This window comes from Mytilus californianus, unplaced genomic scaffold (assembly GCF_021869535.1).
Source record: "Mytilus californianus isolate M0D057914Y unplaced genomic scaffold, xbMytCali1.0.p SCAF_17, whole genome shotgun sequence".
NCBI lineage: Eukaryota > Metazoa > Mollusca > Bivalvia > Mytilida > Mytilidae > Mytilus > Mytilus californianus.
In genome coordinates this window covers 9,166,979-9,182,651 of record NW_026262659.1, presented here as the reverse complement: position 1 = coordinate 9,182,651, position 15,673 = coordinate 9,166,979, and positions in this window count along the sequence as shown.

Here is a 15,673-nt window from a genome sequence, read left to right as displayed (position 1 = left end):
AAGGTTAAGGTTAAGGTACAATGTATATTAAATCAGTAATGAAACATATGCCAGTTATTTTTAAAGTCTGTTCAAACGATTTGGTGGTTGTATGCATTGGTCCTGAATATCAATTGTGATTGAGATTGCCATAGTAAATTTAATTCTTCTTTGATTGTAGTTTTGATTAGGCTAAATCTGTGGAGATCGTCAGTTTCAAACCACGTGATTTATAGTACAAATTAAAAAAAAATACATATAGAATCTTATTTAGTGACAAAAACGAAACTGAATGGGTATTAGGAAGTCAGTGGTATCGACAGTAGAAACGCGCATATTTAGACATACGCAGCAAGTGTCGTTAAGTATTGCTGTTTTAGAGAAACATCAGCATAGGATAGGATGTACGGTCTGATGTATACATTCAGAGTAATCGGAAAAAAGAGGGTATTACAACACCGTCATTGTTACTTAAAGAATATATTCAGATAGATTATCTCGCATGCAATCATTTGAATTAAGGTTTTTTTCTGATGAATTTCCTGACATCTTGTTCTTAAAATTTGACTATTGTAAGGAAAAGTTTGAAAATTAGTGCAATTTTAGTGTTAAGCTTATTTTTTTATTTCTTGAGGTCAATAAACTAGTTCTAGACCGATTAGTGTGCATGCTGTTTGTAATATTTGAAAAGTTCTTTGATATTCTATACCCCATTTTAAAATATAATGTTTATTTCACCATTATGAGCATTGGGAGTAGAGACTCTTTTATAAAAACACGATTTATCCATTTTCAAAAACTTTAAATGTCCATTTTGTCGACATGGGTGTTCGCCCTCGTCACACCCACATGGAAGTCTCGAACAAAAAATGTTCTGTATATATAGTCCACCCATTAATTTCAGAGTTAAAAAGTCATGAGAAAGTAATTTTTTGTTGTCAAAAGTTTCTTTATACTTGTCTATATAATATATACATGACCTGACCCTGATCGATCCTCTCATACCCCAGACAAGTGTTGTTATAACATGTCCATAGTTAAACTTTACACTTTTTATTGTTATAAAAAATTCCCATTAATCTTTACAACAAGAATTCACTTGAATTAAAGTAGTACAAAATCGTCTATTTGTAAGGGTAGTTTTTAACGATACATGCGGATCATAGAGTTCTTTTTTCTTTTTCTGATTTAAACAAATTAATAAGATTGTTTTTATTTAAGTGATTTGCCTGACGTTTTAAAACGATACCTAATAGATAATATCTCCACAACTAAGTGTAGACGTTCGGAACCCATCGTATTCTTGTTTCCAATCTATGTAAATGTAGATGGTGTAAATCAATCGACCTTTTTTAACAATAGTTTTCACTTCCAATATATGTATGCACCGTTAACGATGATAATTGACATTATGCTTTCCGGTTTGTGCATCAGTCCGTCCGTTTGTGTCTCCGTCCCATATCATGTTACAGTTTCAGTGACTGGAGGAGGTATGATATAAGAGCCATCATTTGGCCCTAAAATTGCATTAATAGTGAAATTACTCAAGAATTTCAAAATTAAGTTAACTTTAGAGATATGAACAGGTTAATATAAACTGGGCATTTATGATTGAAATTGGCACACTTCAGATGACCATTTTACACAGTTTTTAGACAAAATAAATATGAGCAACCGTTTTACCAGAAAAGATATTTTATACACATTAACACCTGTATAAAATACATATTGCAGCAAAATATCTTTTTTGGTGAAGCTGTTGCTCATGTCTAAATATTAATGACAAGATCTCAATATGCGATTATTTTGGCTGTTTATGCAGATTTGCACTACATTCAAGAAGTTTGAAGTCAAAATGCATATACTTAACACAAAAATCAAAATATATCAATACTGATATCTGATAGACTTATATCTTATGAACATCGGAAGGATGGCAGACTTTCAATACTTTTTTATTTTCGAATTCAAAGGTCCAAAAAGTGACCTGAATCATACCTTCTGCTTTACTTGACCATCAAGTTGTGATAACACAAACGTATCAACTCGACACTTAGTGCAACATCTACAGGTTTATCATGATGTGAACTATATAAGTTATTTGTCAAATGAGGTTTTCCATAGTTCTTCGATCAGTTTAAAACTGTTTTGGTTTGAAGTAGGCTTAAGTTTCGGTTTTAAGTAGTTTACCATGAAAATGTGGTCAAATCGAAACTTTGTACGCATGTTCAATGATAAAATATCTGCCGCCCAAATTTTGCTGTACGCTACACATAAAGAATTTGATATTGCTAGTGGGGCATTGTGCTCTGTAAACACATGTTCTTGATCAAAATCATTTAACAATATGCAAAACATGGAATAAAAGATAGAACATGAAATTAAACAAACGGATATGTGCGGTCGAGGTTCCTTAAGTTGGGAAAGGCGCATAAACATGATTCGAGAATTCTACTTTGGGAAAGGCGCATGCACATGATTCGAGGTTCCTACTTTGGGGACGCTCAGAAACAAATATCGAGGCTTCTTTCTTTGGGAAAGGCGCATGACCATTAGTCGAGGTTCTTTACTTTAGGAAAGGCACATGAGCATGCGTCGAGGTTAAAATAGTTTTTTGATATCTCAATCCTCCCCTTTGCCTCTAAGTTCGGAACTTATGATAGACCAACAAAGTTATTAAAGGAGTTAGATTCAGTCGACCATATATTTTTTTCAAAGAGCCATCCATTTTAAAATATTCCGAAAGGTCACTAAAGATGTGAAGGAAATGTGGTATAACTTGTAGATGCTACAGAGCGTTGGGTGAGTGTTTTTGCTCCGTGTTGGTGGCCACATGGTGTCTTCTTTTGAATGGCAATGAAAGCTCTGTTCCTTTGCTCTTGGTTTTGTCTCTTCTCTTCAATTATCAGCATATGTTCTCACATGTAGACTTATTTTGCATACTATGATAACACACGAATATCTGTTAAAAATAAATTTCAACCAGTATGCCTATAGTATACTTTGCAATTGCAGGTATACAATACAACATGTTTTCTGACTTATAGATGTACACAGAAGATCTTAATACAAATAAAATATACAAAAATAAGGAGATGTGGCATGATTGACAATGAAACAACTATTCAAAAAGACCAGTGGACAAAGGTGTGGACAATTACAGGTCACAATACGGCCTTCAACAATGAGTAAAACCCATACCGTGTAATAAGCTATAAAAAGTCCCAGCATGATCACATGTGAAACAATTAAAGAGAAAACCAACGGCCTAGTTTATGCTAATATACAATGAACAAAAACATACTTCCTATACAAATCTTAATTTGCACATATGAATATAATATGAAAACGTACCTCAAATCATATCGGGATTAAAAAGTTTTACTTTTGTATATTTACATTAACCTCACACAGGCAATGACAATTATCATTAAAGAAGTCAGTATTTGAATCCTAATTTCTGAGGTATAAATCATTAGTACGTCCCTCGTTTTCAACCTTTCATATACAAATACATGAATAATATATCTCACTGGTGTCCAAACCGCAAATATGTTTACCTTATATTACGTGGGTAGGCATGGCTATTCCTGTGTTGTCGAGATTTGTCAATATAGTCAATACCGTGAACAGTTAGTATGAAGAAAGTGCTGAATAAGTTAATTTTAAGATTTACTTTGATATCGGTTTAACCGACTTCCGGGACAGTGATTTGTTGAGATTGAAAATTGTCTTGGCTCCTGTGCATAGTCCGTGGACCTGTTTGTTATAATAGTCATTTTGAGTCTAACGTTGAGTAAATATCTAGTTTAAAAAGTTGACTGGAGAATAGTGCTGATTAAATGTTCAAAAACAAACCTAATTATGATTTATGATTATGCCTTATTTTAATCCAATGTCATACCAGCTATTAGTCCGTCCGTCTGTTTACTACCATTGCATATTAGATTTGTTCCGGCAACAATTTTTACTTTTGAGTGAAGACACTTTGCATAGTCCTGAATGATCGAAACTTGCATTCTTCATAATAAAACTCTCAATAGTTGAATTAAAATATTAAAGATGTTTTTTTCACTGTAGTGCTGATTAACCACCATTTTCACGTCTATAACTTATATATATATATAAGTATACGATTTACCAAAAATGGGACAAATAAGGAAAACATTGCATTTTGAGATGCGTTGAATCCAAGTTAAGTCAAAGAGAAGTTTGATGTGAAGAAGGATTAGGTGTTTTAAATTGGTTCTCGTCAGCTAGAGCTATGTGATATATCAGTGTTCACACAAGAGTCATATTTGACCAATGGCGTGCACAAATTCCTAATAACTCTTTGTTAAGCTGCTTTCCTTTGAGGATATTTTTTCCGTTGACAGTTATGAGTTCTCTACTTTCTATATGACACTATGATCCCTCAAATGTACCTGTCTTCATGTTATACCGATTGGTCAATACATCCTATGTTTTATTCGGCTGCTAAGGGAGTTAGGATAATCAAACAAATGATTATGGGTAAAAGTCAATGAGCTTAGAAAAGTAGATAAAAATGAATAAAAACTATGCAAGATCTGCCATCAACTCCCTATGCAAGATCTGCCATCAACTCACTATGCAAGATCTGCCATCAACTCCCAATGCAAGATCTGCCATCAACTTCCTATGCAAGATCTGCCATCAACTCACTATGCAAGATCTGCAATCAACTCTCTATGCATGATCTGTCATCAACTCCCTATGCAAGTTCTGCCATCAACTCCCTATACAAGATCTGCCACCCTATTCAAGATCTGCCATCAACTCCCTATGCAAGATCTGTCATCAACTCCATATGCAAGTTCTGCCATCAACTCTCTATACAAGATCTGCCATCAACTCCCTATACAAGATCTGCCATCAACTCCCTATGCAAGATCTGCCATCAACTCCCTATACAAGATCTGCCATCAACTCCCTATGCAAGATCTGTCATTAACTCCTTAGACAAGATCTGCAATCAACTTCCTATGCAAGATCTGCCATCAACTCCCTATGCAAGATCTGCCATCAACTCCCTAGACAAGATATGCCATCAACTCCCTAGACAAGATCTGCCATCAACTCCCTAGACAAGATCTGCCATCAACTCCCTAGACAAGATCTGCCATCAACTCCCTATGCAAGATCTACCATCAACTCCCTATACAAGATCTGCCATCAACTCCCTATGCAAGATCTTTCATTAACTCCTTAGACAAGATCTGCCATCAACTCCTATGCAAGATCTGCCATCAACTCCCTAGACAAGATCTGCCATCAACTCCCTAGACAAGATCTGCCATCAACTCCCTAGACAAGATCTGCCATCAACTCCCTAGACAAGATCTGCCATCAACTCCCTAGACAAGATCTGCCATCAACTCCCTAGACAAGATCTGCCATCAACTCCATAGACAAGATCTGCCATCAACTCCCTAGACAAGATCTGCCATCAACTCCCTAGACAAGATCTGCCATCAACTCCCTATGCAAGATCTGCCATCAACTCCCTATACAAGATATGCCATCAACTGCAAGTTTTCCAAAGATGACAATGACAAAAAGCCTTAGGATAATCACTAACATTGTTTCTGACTTAGGCACAGGTACACAGTGTTCAAATGTTAAAATGTATTTAAAATCTAGAAATTAAAAAAAATACTGATAGAATTAAATATGACTGAAATTTCTCCGACAAGGTTTATATAAGTCTGACTTTGTTCAATTTAATGTTTTGTCATTACTAGTCTTGCTATTTTGAACATAGTGTTTTTTCATACATGCACTTTTGGTCAATATGATAATAATGTTAAAAATCATAAATACACTTATGTGATCGGTACTTTGTTAGTTTCGGTATAAAATAAAACAAAAATCGTATTCTACTGTATAAAAATACGGACTAGAATTCATTTGGGATTTGTTGGTTTCAAGTTAAAGTGTGTACATGACTTGTGTATTGACATTGTAAAAATGCGTAGGATATGCGGTTAGCCGCATGATATGTCAAAACAGTTTTTTTCTGATCAAATTGTACAACAGAACTTGAAATGGATAAGTATGCTTAGGTATGTTATGTTATCTTCAAAAGGGTATTAGAAAAGGACCGTTAGTGCATTTATTTTCAAAACTTTGATTACAAGGGCCATTTTTGAAGAATCGACATTTTAATAGCCTTATTATTATGAATTATGGTGAGAAACAACTCAAACCTGAGATTTGTAATAATTGATAGTTGAAAGAGCCACTGTCACCAAGAAAAACCGGACCTTTCAGACAAAATGACAATATAAAGTTGTCTTAACTCCTACCTTATTTCAAATGTCGATATCAAAATAAAACTGACTAAAATCGGCAAACTATTTGCATTCCGGTATAGCAAACCAGCATTAAGGTGTTCATCGGTGTACAGGGTTTTGTCCTTGAAGACACCTAGGTTAACCTCATATGACTGACAGCTAACAAAACCGCCTCTTTATCTTAATATATGAACCTCTATATCTGTACGACGATGCAAAGATTTTATTTGGAGATGATGCCATACTGCACAGAAAAAGAAATGACAATCAGATGTATACGAGAGATGAAGATGTATCCAAATGGGTTCAAGATTAAAGGGGCATAAGCTACGATTTTTACAATAAAACAAGAAGAAAAAAAGATGTTTTAAGCATTTTCTTCTTGTTTTGACAGTATTGACACACATGGTCGTTCAAGAATTGTACAGAAATTAGCAAAAAGCAAACATACACAATTTATCTGTAGGACTTTTCATTTAAATAGAAAAAATCATATCATTTTACATTGCTCAATGAACTGTGGTCGTTTGTTGCCATGACGATGTCAGTCTGTCATCAACTTATAAGTTTGAATATTCCTTTGGTTTTTATTCATTAAAAGAATTATAAAAGGTGAGATAACTCAGATAAATAAATGTACTGTAAGTTTGAGCAGTAAAACGAGTGTGTTCTTTTTACAATCTATCTTTTCCGTGAGATTTTGTTTCAGATTCATATTATTTAGTTTCTTTCCATGCTTGTCACATAAAAGTGCATTTTTGAACTTACATGTATAATATGAGAAATTTGCACAACCAGTAGATTTAAAATTAAAACTGGTTTTTATATTTAAAAAGGACACTTTTCCCCATAAATTTTAGAACTAAGGTAATTATTACCACTTTTTAAAGCAACTCGATTACCTACCATTCTTGGACAATGTTAAGGAGTTCCAACAAGGTAGCCACAAGTGACAAGAACTGGGGACATTAAATTATTATTGAAACTTATATTTCTGCTGTATATCAGTAGTAGGTCACCATAAATACCACAGCTATAGTAAGTTCCGAGTGGGCAATGATAGTGTACTTTTGACAAGGCTTACGAGGTCAAGTTATGAAATTAAAATAATATTATATAAAATGTTGATACTATGATTGTTAAATACACGTGGAAACAATCATAGGAAATATGTTATTTGATACATTATGATTAGTATGTCATAACCATCGTTTGTGTCGCGTGCAAACATTCAATCAAATCTCTTGACGTTTCAATGTGATGTTATGTCTATTTATTTATATTTTATTTAAAGTTCAAAATCTGTACCCAAGTCACTTAAGTTAGGTCACCGGCCTTCATATGACATAATTTGTTCCATTAACAGGATGGAGTATAAAGTTGTAGTTGTCTTTATATCGGTCCAGTCCTGAACGTAAAATGTATATGCATATATTCTAGGACTAATAAATTTAGTGTATTAGACCCAGCTGTATTTTAAAAGGGTTCAAGTTGGAAAATCCCTGATTTTCACAACAGTATTTACTAGATATAAGAAGATGTGGTATGAGTGCCAATCAGACAACTCTCCATCCAAGTCAAAATTTATAAAAGTAAACCATTAAAGGTCAAAGTACGGTCTTCAACACGGAGCCTTGGCTCACACCGAACAGTAAGCTATAAAGGGCCCCAAAAATTACTAGTGTAAAACCATTCAAACGGGAAAACCAACGGTCTAATCTATATAAAAAAAACGAGAAACGAGAAACACTTATGAACCACATTAACAAACGACAACTACTGAACATCAGATTCCTGACTTAGGACAGGTGCAAACAAATGCAGCGGGTTTAAACGTTTTAATGGTACCAAACCTTCACCCTTTTTTTTTTTATTTTTTTTTTTTCTAAAACAATAGTGTAACATCACAACATAGAAAGACACACTACAAAATACCAACTGAAATAGCTTAACTCAATCAAAGGACATATTAACACCAGTGAACATACACTGAACAAATAAATTTGACCTATGATACAATGTAAATACAAAATAAATAAACTAAGGGAAGAATAATAAAAGTAACATGTTATATCGGTATGAAATGTTAAACAATTTAAGAAAAACAATATGCTCGAACAAAAATATCATCCATTTGCAATTACTTTAAACACAGGTAAATGAAAATAATTTGTTGTATAGATATGTGTTAAGGAGTTCGTTATGTGTAACTACAAGAATTCATGAGGGTGTGGATTGGGGGGGGGGGGTTACAGAATAGAAAATAACGGCCAGAAAATTTAAAGAATAGAGAAAAATGGCCTAAAAATTAAAGAATAGAGAAATGAAGGAGTCCCCATCCAGATCCTCGTACATAAATGCGAAGTATAAAAGTAGTTCCAGAATAGGAGCGAAGTATAAAAGTAGTTCCAGAATAGGAGCGAAGTATAAAAGTAATTCCAGAATAGGAGCGAAGTATAAAAATAATTCCAAAGTAGGAGCGAAGTATAAAAGTAATTCCAGAATAGGAGCGAAGTATTATAAAAGTAATTCCAGAATAGGAGCAGTATATACCAATACTAGTAATCTTAAGATTGACTGAAACCATGCAACCTGCCTAGACTGACAATCTTATATACTGAAACCATGCAACCTGCCTAGACTGACAATCTTATATATATGTTATATTGATGTCTTTTGTTAACAATTATTGAAACTAGTATTTATCAGACACTTGCTTGGTGTATTTTCATATCACGAGCTAAATTTATATAACTTCAATAGTTATTTAAAATAAAAGGAGATACATTGGCATATCGTTTAGACACTTGCATGTTGTTAAACACTGTCTATTGCCTTCTAGATGGCAAAACACTACATGTTGCCCTCTAGATATTAAAGACTGCATGTTGCCCTCTAGATGGAAAAACACTACATGATGCCCTCTAGATATTAAAGACTGCATGTTGCCCTCTAGATATAAAACACGTCATGTTGCCCTCTAGATTTTAAAGACTGTATGTTGCCCTCTAGATTATAGAGACTGCATGTTGTCCTCTATATATTAAAGACTGCGTGTTGTCTTCTAGATATTAAAGACTGTATGTTGTCCTCTAGATATTAAAGACTGTATGTTGTCCTCTAGATATTAAAGACTGTATGTTGTCCTCTAGATATTAGAGACTGTATGTTGTCCTCTAGATATTAAAGACTGTATGTTGCCCTCTAGATATTAAAGACTGTATGTTGCCCTCTAGATATTAAAGACTGTATGTTGCCCTCTAGATATTAAAGACTGTATGTTGTCCTCTGGATATTAAAGACTGTATGTTGTCCTCTAGATATTAAATTTAATTGAGAATGGAAATGGGGAATGTGTCAAAGAGACAACGACCCGACCATAGAGCAGACAACAGCCGAAAGACTGTATGTTGCCCTCTAGATATTAAAGACTGTATGTTGTCCTTTTGCCCAATTGATGTCTTTTGTGCAGTTGCATCGTTTCAGTTTGGTTTGCTGTCTCATTGTATTCATATGTATGTTTAATATTTGACCCAACGAAATCAAGCGTTTTTGACGTTATTGTGTTAATTTCCTAAACGATGCATTTTATCGTCAAAAAAAATTCTCATATTAATACAATAAAATCATCATAAACATATGTGAGTGATATGTTGGTTATACTAACGAAATATCTATTGTTAATTATTATACAGCGATTTTTTTCGCTACTTGGGTTTTTTTTTTTTTTTTTTTTTGTTCAATTTTATAATTCTTTTCTTTTGTCAATTATAATCATCGTAAGCGTCTTTTTCCGACGTTGCTAAATTATGGTATCAGTGTGGGCGTTATCGCTAATCAGTTCTCTGATTGGACGAAAATGTCATCGTTGATGCTTTGTTTAATATTTTGTGATATACAGCAGGTGTTAATTTTGATCCATAAATTTAGATATCTGAGATCAAAGTTATCTTTTAACAATGAAACAATTAATATATTTTTATCAATAGCTTTTTACTATGATAGAAATTTTTACCAGTGGAAAATTTTGATTTTCAATACATACGCTTCCATCATGCTATATTTTTCGTTGGGTTTTAGAGAACGTAAAAAATCAGACCACTCAAAAAGATATGCGTACGCTACATTAAAAATGGACTCAGGAGCCTGCAGGTCAGTGGTTGTCGTTGGTTCATGTCTGTCATATTTGTTTTTCGTAAATTGTTTTGTTATAAGTTAGGCCGTTAGTTTTCTCAATTGAATTGTTTCATATTTTTCAAGTCGGGGCCTTTTATAGCCGACTATATGGTATGGGTTTTTCTCATTATTGAAGGACGTACAGTTGCCTATAATTGCTTACATCCACTTCATTTAAGCTTTGGTGGATAGTTGTCTCGATGGCAATCACCACATCTCCTTATTTTTATATTATTTACGGACGGAAAATCTCACATCTTTTAAATAAACACAATGCAGGCATTGAAATGGTCATCATCACCAATGCGCAATTATTTCCAAACTCTATTGCATTTATGCCTTCTTATACCTTCTGTACAGGTAAATTAGACTCTTCGAGTCTCCGGGCTAATACAGCTTATCTCGAAACTATATCAGGACCAATACAGAAGTTAATCTCACTATAGTATACATTAAGGCGGCAGTAGTTTACCGATGTTCAAACTCGTATAAAATCGATGAGGAAGAGACATATGAAGGTAACACACAAAAAACTAAGGGAATCGCAGGAACTTCAAAAGACGGGAGACCGGTTACGTCGACAGGGTTAGCGTCTCTTGCTATGCATGTATCACCCGTCATGCAAATTCACACTCAGTCACAATGTCACAATTGGGAAAAGAACACAATTGGTAAGATTACAGATCAGACGACTATACTGGTATATAAGGTCTTAGACCGCGAAAACATCAAGCATATAAACTCGTTTCTGGCTGTCACTATGAATTCCTAAGTATCCAATACCGTTCTATCAGTGTTGAGGAATTTTTTGATCTGGACATAATGTTTGTGCGTTTTTATTGGAATTATAAGTAATAAAGGTTATTTTCATGGAGTTTGTTTACAGAAATCATAAACTTGATCGACTCACTCACAAATTGAATAAAAATGTTTCTTATTGGTACATAAACTTGGCCTTTTACTCACACTCGTATCATAAAGTCCTGTGAACTTATTTATGTTTGTGATCGAGTCGACCGAGTTTCCACACCATAAAACTCAATCAAAATACCCTTTATAACTTTAATGTACTGACTACTGTAACAGTAAATGGATTCGTGATTTATTGCATAACCATTGGAATCATAATTATAAAATGGTGTAACGATCTTGTTATATAATATCTGGAATTTCACGTCGCTAACTCTTTGATTGCTTGCTATTAAGAACGTACTAGTTATATCCGTAGAGATTTGTGGCAATAATGTCAATTTTAAAACATGTTTGATAGGTTAATGGCTTCAGAATCTTGGTTTCCTTTTAGTATGCTAAGTTCTTTAATTGAAGTCTTAGCGTTACATAACACGTATGAGTCAGTTTCCACTGGAATCTCCAAGACTCTAAGAAATTTATTAATTTCAACTTTCTTTATTTTTTTAGTAATGAAATTAATGTCTCCTGCTGTACCATTATTTAGCGAGGCAGTCATTAATGGTGTTGTTATGTACTCTAGTTGTGTTAAATATTTAATATCTAATATTTAATGGCTGGCAAAGTTAATCTTTGTATAGAAAATTTGCATTTATAGTTTTGCGGAAACACAAACTATATAAATTATATTATACATTACACGTGATTATGGTGCACGGGAAAGTGGAATAAAAATTCTTGGGAAATAGAAATAACACAAGATGTGCATTTTAAGAAATTAAAAAAAAACGACTGACTATCTATACATTAACTGTTTCGATTACAAATGCTTATTCAATTTTTACCATTGCTATAAATAAAAATGTACCACAAGGGGAGATAATTCTGATCGTTACCGATATAACACCGCAAGGGAAGATAATACTGATTGGTACCTGTTCGTCTTAAAACTATACTCCATTATAATCGAACTTCTTTTACAGATTATTAGTCTAAAACCGCTCTCTAAACTTTTACCGCAAAAAAAAATGAAAAATCAGAAATCAGGAATCAGCCTTGTCTATGCCACATTTGTTTCTTTTACGGTTAGCGTTATTGTTGAAAAGTTCCCAAAGAATGATCGTACATTGGCAATGCATCCTGGACATTAAATTTGATGGGAATTAGGCAAAATAAAGTCTGATCGTTTCCATACATTAATAGATTTGTTGACGTTATGTAAATTTAGAATATGTAACCATAAACTTCCAGTCTAACTTGGAAGATGGTACAATATAGAAAGGGAAAATAGAAAGTGTAATTTATGTATTCTAGATATCGGGGATGAATTCCATTACATTATAATTTGTTCACAATTTTTTAGAGGAGAAATACATTTATAAAACAAAATTTAAATAGAAGGCCAATCATTATACTATTTACTGAAAATATGTCTTCTACAAATAGGACAGATCTCATAAATTTATGAAAGTTTATACGAATTATAAACAAGCGAGAGTCTCCTCCTGAATGAATTGAAATTGTTTTTGTTGTTGTTGTATACATTGTATATTCATGTTTATGTATTTAATGTAATTGTATTACATGTATTCATTCTCTGTACCTATGTAATTGGTGATGAGAATAAACAATATATACATGTATATAAATCAACTCTGAGAGCGTGTATAAACAAAACTTATCAACAGCAATATATTGTCGTCTAATATAAAGACATGGATTCTTGTAAAAGCATATATATATATATGTTGTAATCTTTAATTCAGTCTCTATTCTGTAGGGTATAGATTGTTGAAGGTAAATGCAACTCAGTGAAATTAAGATCAATCGGATTTGATATTCCAATTAAAGTAAGACTGTTCATCAGTGGAGTGTCATCGGAAATTTCCATCGGAGCAATATATTTAAAACATTTCTCGTTTTAGAATGTAGAAAACGTAGTGCTCCTGTTTTTTTAAGTTTGTTTTTCCAGAGACGTATGCATAATGGTCCATGTATTAGTAAATCAGAGAAACAAGCTGAAAAAATGATCAAACCTAAATTGCAATTTGACTATGATAGAGTCTATATGATTTACTTTGATGAGTATTCAACAATTCTACATATATTCCTGTAATCTAATTGTTTATCAGCTGTTGAAAAGAGTTGTAAGATATTATTGCACTTTTACGTGTTTTGTTAACTTTTGCATTGAAGAATCCTCCAGAAATCAAATGAACTATGATAGGTGAATAAGTATACAATATCCTTTCTCAATTCAAAAACCAATTGATATCGTAACCTCCGTTAAAATGCTTGTCTTTGGTTTCGAATGTCATTCTTAATCATTAATTTTATAAAATAATATGATGTGCCAAAAATTGTGTTTAGTAGAATTCTCCAAATGAACAGCTTTTGATGAGGAACAACCGTAAAACATCTTTGTAAACTTTTCAGATCTATAAGATGCAGCTGAATTGTGCTGGAGCATACTCTTACATAAACAAATAAATGTAAGTATCCGTGAAAAAACGTTACTATCAGTGAAAAAAAACCCGTTAAATTAGTGAAAAAGTCGTAAGTATCAGTGAAAATACTGTTAGTATCATTTAAAAAAAACCCGTTAATATCAGTGGATATCAGTGGAAAAAACTAAATTGAAGCGTTCGATTTAGTGTCTTAATGCCAATGGCTTTTGTTAAATGTTAAAAGGCTCGGTCTTAATGGCTTTTGTTGAACGTGTAGGAAACACTTTGTCTTGTCTTCTATCTTTAGAAGACTGTTCCATAAATATAAAACTCGGTATGTCAATACATTTGTACAACTGTCTAAAGCAAGAAAATCATATTGAATTTCATAATTGTTTTATCTTTACATCAATAAATCATATTTAGATTTTCAATCTTTACATAATTGACTTCATACTTGTTTTGTCTGGAGTATAACTTATTCATAAAAAAGGGAATTGTTTTCTACATCTCAATAAAACATTAATCTGTTCTGGAAACTCCGTATAATGACCAGACGCAATAACATACTAATATAGGATAATTCTGAGACATTATTCGTTAGACACAGGGTTACATAATAGAGAATTCCTATTGAAAATTAACATATAAATTAGAATCATATAAAAAGTAATATTTCCACGTTTGAAAAAGAATAGTCTTTTTAAAGCAAAAGAATGGTTGTAATAATGATAAGTATAGAATTTGGAAGTGTTTGTTATTTATAGTGCTCCAATAGGAAATTTTCATGCAATGTATATTTAATGGTGTTCGTGTTGCTTGATCTTTATTTTCTGTATAAATTAGATTCTATTCTCGACTCAATCAAAGCTTTTATACTCCTATAAAATCACGAAAAGAAGCATTCAATTCTCAAAAAAAATGGTTTTTATTCCATGCCCTGCAATCATCACTATTTGGATTCTGATTTGTTTCTTCATTACATATCTTAAAATTACAAAATTTAGATGAACAACTCTATACAATATGTCCATTAACATTAGACAGCTGTCTATACAATATGTCCATTAACATTAGACAGCTGTCTATACAATATGTCCATTAACATTAGACAGCTGTCTATACAATATGTCCATTAACATTAGACAGCTGTCTATACAATGCAACCGTAAACAACAGATAGATATATATACACCATACCATTAACAATAAACAGATGTCTATACACTAAACCATTAACAATAAACAGATGTCTATACACTATACCATGAACAATAAACAGATGTCTATACACTATACCATTAACAATAAACAGATGTCTATACACTATACCATTAACAATAAACAGATGTCTATATACTAAACCATTAACAATAAACAGATGTCTATACACTATACCATTAACAATTAACAGATGTCTATACAATATGTCCATTGACAAAAGACAGATGTCTATACACTATACCATTAACAATAAACAGATGTTTATACACTATGTCCATAAACAATAAACAGATGTCTATACACTATACCAATAACAATAAACAGATGTCTATACACTATACCATTAAAAAACAGATGTCTATACACTATACCATTAAAAAACAGATGTCTATACACTATACCATTATCAAATAGACAGATGTCTATACAATATGTCCATTAACAACAGACAGATGTCTATACAATATATACCATTAACAATAAACAGATGTCTATACAATATACCATTAACAATAAACAGATGTCTATACAATTGGTCCATTAACAATAGACAGATGTCTATACAGTATGTCTATTAACAATAGACAGATATCTATACAATAGGTTCATTAACAATAGGCAGAT